Source organism: Oryctolagus cuniculus, chromosome 18 (assembly GCF_964237555.1).
Source record: "Oryctolagus cuniculus chromosome 18, mOryCun1.1, whole genome shotgun sequence".
NCBI classification, from domain to species: Eukaryota; Metazoa; Chordata; class Mammalia; order Lagomorpha; family Leporidae; genus Oryctolagus; species Oryctolagus cuniculus.
This window is the reverse complement of record NC_091449.1, coordinates 63,122,536-63,131,232: the sequence shown is the minus strand read 5'-3', so window position 1 is coordinate 63,131,232 and position 8,697 is coordinate 63,122,536. Positions and strand designations below refer to the sequence as shown.

At 47.2% G+C, this 8,697-nt stretch overlaps 1 long non-coding RNA gene across 1 annotated transcript in view; it reads left to right on the top strand.

Moving 5' to 3' along the window:
• The first annotated feature begins 764 nt into the window (after positions 1 to 764).
• LOC127491383 (uncharacterized) overlaps positions 765 to 8,697 on the top strand; it is a 79,694-nt gene continuing 71,761 nt past the window's right edge. Inside the window, exon 1 of the long non-coding RNA XR_011384119.1 lies at positions 765 to 1,200. This is a non-coding gene — a long non-coding RNA (uncharacterized lncRNA). The remainder of the gene's footprint in view (positions 1,201 to 8,697) is intronic.

The following is an 8,697-nucleotide window of genomic DNA, read 5'->3' as shown; positions in this document are numbered from 1 at the left end:
TGTGCTTTAGCTCACTGTGATAGCCCAGGCCGTCGAGGGGTGGTGTCCTGGAATGTAACTGGTGGCTTTAAACATGATTTCTCAGCTAGGATACCTGAGACACTTATCCGCTGCATTTGCAATTCCTGACCTGCCTGTGCATAAAGCTCCACCTGCATCATGGCAATTGCTTTTTTAAGTACCTATTATTTTTATTTATACCAACAATCCACAGCACGGTTCTTCAGGCAGTGGGCAGAGGGCCAAGCTATTTCGTAGGAAATATGTCAGAAAGGTGGCTTTTCCCCACAGAGGTCTCCTGGGCTTCAGCGACCACGATGCCATAAATTGCTCATGTTGGGGCTGGGGTTTGGATACAGGGGGTTGCCTGCTGTGCAGAGCCATCCTGCTGCCCCTTCAAAGCAGTGCAATCACGTGGATACTCCACGCTTCTCACTGAGCACACCTGTGTGCTACCTGCCGGGCCCAGCCCTCTCACAGGCATTGATCTATGTATAACCTTGGGGCGTAGATGGCATTTTCTCCATGTTAAAAATGAGAAAAACGGGGCTCTCACCCAAGGGCACGGCGTGGCACGTGGCAGGGCCTGTCTACAGCGCTGGGGCCCCTTTCCGTCTTGCCACGTGTCCGGGAGGACAGGGAGCGTGAGAGCGCACCAGGCACTGCAGCACCCCGCGGCCGTGGGTCTGTCCCTGCGCCTCTGCAAGGGCGCCCCTCCCGGTTCCGCTCCCCGCACCCCGGAGAGCAGGAGGATGCCGGAGGTAGGGCCGCCGGCTCCGCCGCTGTGCCGCACGAAACTCGCAGGTCGGCTTCCGAGAAGCCCGGCCCAGCCCAGCGTCTGCGGAGGGGTTGGCCCCTTTCCTTTCACGGAGGAAGCTGGCGGCTCCCGGCGCGCCCTGGGCCAGGGTGGCGGGCTCCCTGCGAGTCCACACCCGCGGCGTCCCGAGGCTCGGGCTTGGCCGCGCCGCGGCTCCGGCGCAAACCAGAGGGCCCTGCAAAAAGTAGGTCAGGCTCCCGCGAGGCGGCGCTTCCTGCTGCTCCCGGCCGCCTCGCGGTCTCCCTGCCCGGCGCAGCCTCTGCTGCCCAGCACCTCGCACCCTCCACTCCACCTTCCTGGCTCGGCCCCTCTCCGTTAACCTCCTGGCACAGTCCTCCTCTCGGAAGCTAATAGTACAGCCCATCTGTTGGCTTTTTAAAGAGGTAAGTGCTTGTTCTAAAGAAGTCAAAACAGGCGGAAAAGTTCCCACGTGAAAAGACCAAAAAAAAAAAAAAAAAAAAAATCCCGCCCTTCAGATTTAGCGCTGGACAGACACTGCTCAGATACGTTTTCAGGTGCAGATGCAGTGAGGGAGAGGCAAGCCTTTCAGAAAAATGAGGCTTTAAAATAGAAGCCTTTTTTTTTTAACTTAAAAGTGTTCATTTTCATAATCTGATTTTATTTGAATTCAATAAAAGAAACTATAGTGAAATGGAAAGAATTATTGAATTTTAAAGGTGTTTTTACTACAAGAGATTTAATAAAAGATTTCTTTAAGAAAGGAGGGAAGGAGGGGGATGGGGGAGAGAGGACAGAGAGAGAGGAGAGGGAGAGGGAGAGGGAGAGTTAGAGCTGAAGTCGTAGATTTTCAAAAGCTGCATCAGTCTAATTAATTCCTGCAATGAAAAGTGGGAGCATTAACACTTACACATTTCCCCCTATCACTTCTCCTTTTGTTTTCTGATTTTTAAAGGTGATACTACGATGGTTTTAGTTTTCCAGGTTTACCACATCCATATTCATCAGTTATAGAAATCCAGCTCCCATGGTTCTTCACCCATAGCTCTGTGCTTAAGTAGACTCAGTGCTCATCACCACTCCTTTCTGCAAGTCTTTCGCAGTCCTGAGCTGCTTATACTGGGTCATCTCAATTGTCTGGATTTCATTTTGAAGTCACTGTTTCAGGAACCGCTGAGGAGAGGCCATCATTGGGTCACAGTGGGTTAGGCTGCTGCGCTGAGTCCCGGCTTCTCCTTGGCTTCTGACCCAGCTCTGCTGCTGCATCCCAGGACACAGCAGGTGAGGACTCAGCTGCTTGGGTTCCTGCCTCCCACGTGGGAGACCTGGATGGAGTTCCTGTCTCCTGGTTTTGGCATGGCCCAGCCCTGGCTGATGTGGACATTTGGGGAATGAACCAGCGGATTCTTTCTCTCTGCTACTCTACCTTTCAAATGAATGGATTGGGAGCTCTGTATTCCTTGAACAGCATGGATTCGATATAATCGCCTCAAGATACACATTCTTTAATATAGCATTTGGTGGACATTAGTCTATTGTCATATCTTTCTCTGTTTCTGGAAAATTATTTGTAGTATGCCTTTAAGTATACCTTCTGTTCCTTTGTTGGATTATCTATTTAAGCAATCAAATATCTATACATTGGAAACTTTTGTCTTCTTATTTTTTTAAAGTTTCATTTATTTTACATGAAAGTCAGTTACACACACACATACACACAAAGAGAGAGAGGTTTTCCATCTGCTGGTTCACTCCCCAATTGGCCGCAAGGACCAGAGCTCCACTGATCTGAAATCAGGAGCCAGGCGTTTCTTCCAGGTCTCCTGTGTGGGACTTGGGCCATCTTCTACTGCTTTCCCAGCCCATAGCAGAGAGCTGGATCGGAAGTGGAGCAGCTGGCTCTTGAACCGGTGCCCATATGGGATGCTGGCACTGTAGGCAGCAGCTTTTACCCACTAAGCCACAGCACTGGCCCCCTTTTGTCTTCTATCTCTATTAACTTCTCTCTAATAGTTTTTAATATCTGTCACTTTTTAAAAAAGATTTATTTGTTTGGTAGGCAGAGTTACAGAGAGAGAGAGAGAGAGAGAGAGACAGAGAGATCCAGAGTAAGAGAGACAGAGATCTTGCAGCCACTGGTTCACTCCCCAAGCGGCCACTATGGCCAAGGCTGTATTTGAGAGGCAGAGTTACATACCGAGAGGGAGGAAGAGACAGAGAGAAAGATCTTGCATCAACTGGTTCTCCCCAAATGGCTGCAAAGGCTGAAGCTGGGCGGGTCCGAAACCAGGAGCCAGGAGCTTCTTCTGTGTCTCCCACGGGGGTGCGGGGGCCCAAGCACTTGGGCCATCTTCCCTTGCTTTCCCAGGCCATAGCAGAGAGCTGGATCAGAAGAGGAGCAGCTGAGACACAAAGCAGCGCCCATATGGGATGCCAGCACCGAAGGTGGAGGCTTAGCTTACAATGCCACAGTGCTGGTTCCGTGGATTTTCCATTTCTCGTCCTCTTGCTCATGCTTTGGCAGACTCTGACCAGACATTCTCTTTGTAATTACGTGGTGTGGATGACTTCTTGACTCTTCCCACTCTGTCTAAAACCACATCGTTTGCGCCACAAGCTGTGTCGTGAGTAGGTCTGTTGTATTCTATCCTGTTGTCTGCAGCCTAGGGGAACGGTGGGTGAAGGGAGAGTGATCTATAATGCTGTCTTAGGGCAAGGTGTGCACTACTCAGCTGGGGGTGGGTGGGATATACAGCTACTGGGGATATGGGGGCGGTAGCTTCCTGTTTTGCTCTCCATTGGCATCTAGGTTTAGAGCCTTCGTGTATGTCTGTTCATCTTTATCTGTCGTGTCTTGCCTTCTCCTGCCTTCCCAGCAGCACTTTATTCTAGAGGAAAGGACAGTAATTGAGGAGATAGGAGACCGCTCTGGAGTCTCTTGGTTTGTGGGAAGGACTTCTGGGGGCAGAGGGTAGGCGGGGAGCCAGGCTGTGTTGTACCTCCCACTTTCCTCCAGAGTCCCTGCCTCTCTCTTTCCATTAGTTTACACCTTTGGTCTTGTTTGATCGCTACTGACAACTTTTGTTTTGCTGATTTAACCGTTTCTCTTTTTGTGTTAGGTGTTGAGGCTGGGAAATCTTGGGATGTGATTTCACTCACCATCTTAACCTCTTAACCTGGTATTTCTGAAGTTACGCTCTTTCCATGAAGCCCGCATTGCCTAAGGCCCACACTTCGGTTTAAAAAATTCTTCTGACCCTTGTTCATAATTATTCATGTATCATTCATTCACGCATTCATTCAACATTCATATTAAAGACCCTGTGATCATTGACTTCCAAACTGCATAGACTGTGTATCCCCATATTAAATTGTTTAGTGGAATTGAGAATACTGTCACATCATGTAGGAACTACCAAAAAACCCAGATAAATTGAGAAAAAAATTTAAGTTGTTAAAAGGTAGCCCAGGAAATAAATTAAATTGCAAATATATTCTTTCAATTAAAAAGTCTTCTATCAAGGTTACTTTAGAACCAATTGATCTCTCTCTCTGTGTCTCTCTCTCTCTCTCTCTCTCTCTCACACACACACACACACTCTGGAAACCCCCCTGAAGTTGTTTAAAACTTTATGTCATCAGCCCTGCTACTAGCCTTCCAACTTCCTTTTGAGTTCTTCCTTTAAGTGTTTGCTATTTCATGGTAACGACAGCCTTTGCTTGTTTGGGACCTTATGGTTTAGAAGGTGTTTCCCTGGGGCATCCTGGTGCAGAGGGTTAAACTGCCACCTGTGACGCCAGCATCCCCTACCAGAGTGCAGGTCCGAGTTCCGACTGCTCCGCTTCTGATCCAGCTTTCTTGCTACTGCACCTGGGAAAGCAGCAGATGGTGGGTTAAGTGCTTGGGCCCCTGATACCCATGTAGGAGACCGGGAAGGAGCTCCTGGCTCCTGGCTTCTGCATGGCCCAGACCTGGCTCTTGTGGCCACTGGGGAGTAAAGTAACAGATAGGAGATTCTCTTTCTCTCTCTCCCCCTCCCCCCAGTCTGTTGCTCTGTCTTTCAAATGAATATATAATATAATAAATAATAGGTATTTCTTTTTTTCCCCTTATTTACCTCAGTTTATAAATGAAGAAACTAGGCTTAGAGTGTGTGACTTTTATAGGAGTAGAGAACCATTTTTCTGTCAGGGACCTTTTGGATATTTATAACATTATTCATGAGTCTCACAAAATTATCAGCTTAAAATTCACACGCTGTAGATGCCCTGGATTTCAGAGTCCCGCCTGCGGTTGCCTTGGCAGGACCAGATCATCTGGTTGTGCTTGCCTTATATTGTCCTTGGGTGTTTGCCCCCAGCTTCCAGCCCCAAGGAATTCCATACAACCCCTTGACTTGTTTGCCAAATGGTAGAAGCTTCTGCTATCTTGAAATCCAGGAGATATTTTATTTACAGAGAATCAAGTTTAGTTCTTGCTCATGATAGAAATTGTACTTAGAATTGTTTTTACTGAATAATATGTCAATAGCATTTTTAACAACAATCTCAGTCTTTCAGGTATTATTTTTCATGGATATGTCATGATTTATAATGTAATACTCCTCATGTTGAACGTTTAGTTTCTGGTTGTTATTTTTCTGTAAAAGTTGACAATGCCATGGCCTATTTCTTGCATACTGGAATCATTTCCTTAGGATATGTTTCCAGGAGTGACATTACTGGAAATGTTTTTTAATATTGCTTTCCAAGGAGGTCATCTTAATTTATAATGGTACCTGAGATCCTTATTTTACTCCAGCTTGGCCCATATTAGCTATTGTTTATTTGGGGAAATTTTGCCAAATTGGGCAAGTTTGAAATGATCTGTCAAGGTTGTTTAGCCTACATTAAAATTCAATAGCAGGGACTTTTCCCTATCCCTTTTTTATCATTTTTATTGACCCATATAAATTATCTGTTTATATTCTTCCCTATGTATTGATTGAGTCTTGAAGTGTCCTTATAAATCTAAAATACCTCAAGGTTTGAAATATTTCATCTAAATACTTCCTTCTGTCTCTTTCACACTTAAGGCTTTTAAAGATGGAAGTACAATTAGCATATAACAAAAATTCTCCCTTTGAGGGGTTTTGACAAATGCATACAGTCAGGACTACTGCGTTTCCCCGCAGTTCCCTCCTTCTCTTCATCCCTGAGCCCCACACCCTAGGGCCACTGGCCTGTTTTTCTGCCTCATGGTCTTGCCTCTCCCCGAGTGTCCTTTGAGCCTCACTGCTTTCCCCTGGGCTGGCCGTGCGCTTCTGTCCCGCCTGCCTGGTTATTTCTTGTTGCTGAGTTGTCGTTCATTGCGTGGCCACAAACACACAGAGTTTATCCCCTTCTTTGCCTCAACCTTTCTATTTTTGGTGTTGTGATATCTCCGTTTGTTTTAAATTTTAAATATGTGTGTTTGCCAGCCACTGTTTTCCTTTGCAGTCACTTCTGAGACTATTTTACATAGGCAATTCTGTTCCCAGAAGCCCAGTCCACACGTTTGTCCGTTGTCCATCACAAGTGCCTGCAGTTTGCAAACACCTCATCCCCTGCCCCTGGGGCCACCTTCTGTAAAGTGGCAAGATCCTGAGGGCTCCCTTGCTGCGAGCTCTGATCTTAGTGGAATTTAATTGGTAGTGGCAGAAATGAAGATGCTGAAAATAAATGTGTTGTCCCAGAGGCAAAGATGGAATGCCAGGTACGGCAGGGGTGCAGGGCTGCTGAGAGGGGAAGCAGCAAGGTGGCATCTCCGGGGGCTGGGAGACTGCAGTGAACAGTGCCTTAAATTCAAGTAAGTAGTTTATCTTGACACGTTAGTTGAATGCTCCATTGTTCAGGCATTCTCCTTGGCAACTTCTTTTTAAAAAAAAGTATTTGGGGATTAGTGTTGAGGTGTAGCAGGTTAAGCCACCACCTTTGATGCTGCATCCCGTGTGAGCTCTGGTTCGTGTCCCGATTGCTCCACTTCTGATCCAGCACCCTGCTGATGTGCCTGGGAAAGCAGCAGAAGGTGGCCCAAGTGCTTGGGCCCCTGCACCCACATGGGAGACCTGGATGAAGCTAATGGTTCTGGCTTTGGCCTGGCCCAGCTCCAACTGTTGCGGCAATTTGAGGAGTGAACCAGCAGATAGGAGATTTTTCTCTCTGTCTCTCCCTCCCTCCCTCTTTCTCTGTATCTCTGACTTCAAATAAAAAAAAGTATTCTTATTTATTTGAAAGGCAGAGAGAGAAAGAGAAACAGACACTCCTCAAATGCCTGCAATGACTGGGACTGGCAGCCAAAGCCAGGAGCGAGAGCTCAGTACAGGTCTCCCACGTGGGTGGCAGGGATCTGACTACTTGAACCATCACCTGCTGATTCCCAGGGTGTACATTAGCAGGAAGCTGGCTCAGTAACCAGAACTAGATCTTGAACTCAGGCACTGCAGTGTAGAATGAGTGTCTCGTGCAGCCTTTTCACCAGTGAGCCAAACACCTGTCCCCTTGGCAATTTCTGAATGTGGCTGAAAGAGTAATGTCAGCCCCAGTCCACTATTAGAGCAGAGCTTGCATAGCTTTCCTTGGAGATCCTGGGGAGAACCAGAGTGTTCCTGAGACCCGATATGCATGGGGATTTTACCCTCCAGGAAGGGAACATGTGACAGAGCGTCTGGGGAGGGGTTTCCAGATCCTGGGGATTCACCTTGGTTTGAAGCATTTGCCTTTTACCATGGTGTAGGCTACTAGCACAACATCACTAAACGCAGAGTTGGAGTCAGCTCTGGTTCGCTAGCTGAGCATGCGTTGGATCCAGCACGCCTCTGAGCCCACCCACCAAAGCTTCCGGAGTCCCCGTATTGTAACAGCTGCCCTGGCTTCCCCCCAGTACCTTCCCTTGCCATCTCCATCACCTTGACAGTGCATTAAGGAAAGACACAAGCTGGAGAATTCTGTTTCCAGTGTCTATGGGGGCCTTGTCTCGGTCTTTGATTCTTCATTCAAATAGAATTTCTTTAATATCAGCTCTGTAAGAAGAACAGTTGTGCTTGCCATGACTTCAACAGTGATAGCCAAGGTCCTTGCTCTCAGAGTTTGTAGTCTTGTGGTGGAGACACAGCAACACCCAACAACAACAATCAACTAAGATACCAGGAACAAGAGGTATTCAGAGAATTTAAGCAACATTGAAGTGCTGGAGTTCTAGGCAGCTGCTTTAGATAGACGGTCAAGGAAGACTTCCTCCAGATCAGAAGGTGACGTTTAAACTGGGACAAGGAAGAAAACAAGCAGAGATCTTGTTTGATCTGTCACTCCCTTTACTCCTTACCCTCACTGGGTTTTCTTTGTAGCACTCAGCAACCCCTGCACTCACTACCTGCTTGTTGCTTGTACCCGTTGTACTTGGCAGAGTGCCTAGCCCTAGTTGGCACTTGTGAATATTGAATGGGTAAATAACTGAAAACAATTTGCAATCTTTTCCCAAACCCTAGGTATCGACCTCAACATGACTTAAAGTACTTGCCTTCTCCAAATCAGTTAGACTAGGATTCTAATGAGAGGGATGGGACTCTAAGATGAGCAAAGACATCCTAAAGCAATTAGCTGTTGGTAGTCAAGACGTCTTCATGTAGATGTAGGGCCATTCACAGTCCTCTTCCTTGAGAGGACAGACAGCTGGTGGAGAATATAGATTTGTGTTTTCTTCACTAGAGTTCATGCCAATGCTGCTTGAAATGATACTTGTTTCCATTTTGTTTGAAAGGCAGAGCGGGAGGGGAGAGAGGGAGGGAGAAGGTGACACACACACACACACACACACACAACACACAGAGAGGAAAAGCCAGAGAGAGAGAGCTTCAGATCTCTGGTTCACTCTCCCAGCTGCCCACAACAGCTGGGGTTAGGCC